Raw genomic sequence first — 2,704 nt, forward strand, 5'->3', positions numbered from 1 at the left:
AAAATATGAATTTAAAAAAAGTAATGCAACTGTTATTAGGGGCAAGAGTCAACCAACTATGATAAGAAGAGAACTGAACAAAAGAAAGATTTTCTTGGAGGGAACTGGTGAGATGGGTTTATAAAATGATACAGAAGGAGTAAAGTCTGCATAAAGACAGAGACTGGTGTAAATGTGAACACAGGGAGTGCTAGAGAGGCATGTCTCCTTCCAAAGGAAAGTGGCAGAGTTGGATTACTGCCATTTCCTCTTATTGGGTTTTGTTCTAACATAATCTAGGTGGGCTCTCCATTGGGAAACTGATTGTCTTGACCAATAGCAGGTTTTAATCCAGAGCTCTCATAGTTCTTAGGAATCGCTATGTTCACCTTCTTGGTCCTCCTATGAAATATTAATGTGTATAGGAGCACCTTTCACTGGAAGAGAGGCCATCCAATATTACTTACCCGTAATATCTAATTGCTTGCTCTTCAAAGTAGTTTTCGAAAGGCGTGCCCTCTGTCTATAAAATAACATATTGAATTCTGCAACCTCTGTGAGATCTTCCTAAATTCTGTTGACATGAAGCAATTAAATAATATTTTTTTGATTAGTCACTGTTCTACAATTGTTCTTCACACCCAGTTACAGATTGCAGCATCTATGTATTGCCACCATCACAATGATGAGAGATCCCTAGAATTGGATCACATGGTTGCAGTTGAATTAGTTAGTTACCACAGGGCTTTTTTTATTTTGAAAGGCAGGTTTCTCTTAATGTAGTACTCCATTTTATTTGTAATTCATGATTATGTTTTTGTTACTCTTTTGGGAGTTATTGATATGCATTAGCTAAAAATATGAAATTAATGTTTTTTGAGTGTTCTTATGCATTCTTTCAATAGATGTAGGTGTGTTTCCTTATGTATTTTTTTTCTTTTTTACTTGCGAACCTCTTGGATTCATAATTGTATACTTTTACAGGAACTCAAAAAGAAAAATGGAAATTTTTCACAAAATTTTACCAGTGAGATTCAAGCAATTCACCTAAGAAATAAAGAGCCAAGTGCCCTATTCCCACAAATGAACTTAAAGATACAAGTAGTTAACTGAATCACAGTGTATAAAGTTGACAAAAATGCAGCGACTGAGGAAAATGGGAAAACGTGGACTGGAAAAGAGATACCTTTCTTACCTGAGTGCAGGTTCTTACCCCAAAAAGTGCATAGCATAGTTTATTAGACATTTATACATCTGTTTGTGCTTCAGGTTCCACTAAACCGAGGACCTATTTTGGTCTGTAATAAAAGTGTATGGGGCATAAAACCAACAAGTAGCGATATTTAGCACTAAATAGGCTTAGCATCGATTTTTTTATCGATGGCTATCGCTGGATATGTTAGCGGAGAAAGCATGCTATTAGCAACGTTTTTCTCCATTGTGCTAAAATATCCAGCGATAGCGGCGAAATGCGTGAATATCGCTGAGAATACAGCGATATTCACGCATTAGCAATGAAATGCTCTTAGCCATGTTATCCACCTCCCGTTGGATAACATGGCTAAGTACTGGTCTGGGCAGGTGTTAGTATTTAGAGATATTCGCGCTTAGCGTGAATATATCCAAAGCTACGCCTGCCTTGCTAATAGGCGATAGCGACGTTAGCGACTGCTTTCAGTCGCTAACTGGTTGGGTACGCCCACTTTGCATGTCAACAGCGATAAATATCGCTGACATGCAAAGCGGGTCTCAAACCGCTCGCTATCGCATAAAAGCTGTCGCTAACATCAGTTAGCCACAGCTTGTTAATAGGGCGATATAATTATCGCCGCTTAGCGGCCAAAAACGGACGCTAAATCAGTGATAATTGCCTATAGCCCCCCTTGGTAATATGCCCCATAATTCTTCTTTTGTGAGTTAGCTAATTCTAGAGAACCAAACAAAATAAGTGAAATGTTTTCCAAATATCAAGGGCAGCCAGAAGCAAGAAATTAAGGTTACAAGGGACGAAAGCAAGTAACATATTCACACAAAGGGAGCACATGACACAGAGTGGCTCTTACAGAACAAATATATTTGAGTACTAGGCAGAGACTGAAATGCATAGGGCCACAGGAAATTGGAGATAGATATGTTTTTGAAGAGATTGCAGGATCCTTTTTCACAAAAGAGGTACAGAGCAGTTTATTACCATTTCTTCCTACAATTGTTGCTTGGTTGTACTCTCTTGACATCATCATTAGGTACTGTGACATTAAATGCACAATTGCCAGATCCATAACATAGCTCGCACTGTTTTCAAGGATTGATTTTTTCAAAATTCTTTTACTAATATGAAATAATAAGGTGAGCCAGTGCAACCACTGCTCGAAAGTGCTAGAAGAGAGGATTTTCCATCTTCCTTGCCAGCAATAACATTGTACATCCTCTTCTACATAGTCTAGCTGTGAGGTGTGGCCTCTATCTATAAATTTGCATATGCAAGTCTTGTACATCATCATGATCTTGTATACTCTGATGGGCATGAAGGAGGCAAAACTAATGCTTTACTCAGATGCTCATAATTCTAGATTATTTCTTCAGATCCCATCAGTATCAGTGTAGAGCCACCGTCACAATGATAGGAAATACTTTGATTGGGGTTACAAGCTTGTCAGATTTTTTGTTAGATACTTTCGCTCTTTAACAATTTGTCAAGTAGGTTTCTCTTAACTGAGAAACCCGT

The 2,704-nt window shown here is 38.1% G+C and overlaps 1 non-coding gene across 1 annotated transcript; it reads left to right on the forward strand.

Annotated features, from left to right (window-relative positions):
* The first annotated feature begins 2,646 nt into the window (after positions 1-2,646).
* LOC147683880 (U7 small nuclear RNA) lies at positions 2,647-2,704 on the forward strand. Its single transcript, XR_015301930.1, has one exon. It is a non-coding gene; the product is annotated as a U7 small nuclear RNA (small nuclear RNA).

The sequence above is a fragment of the Lissotriton vulgaris genome, chromosome 11 (assembly GCF_964263255.1).
Source record: "Lissotriton vulgaris chromosome 11, aLisVul1.2, whole genome shotgun sequence".
In the NCBI taxonomy this organism is placed as follows: Eukaryota; Metazoa; Chordata; class Amphibia; order Caudata; family Salamandridae; genus Lissotriton; species Lissotriton vulgaris.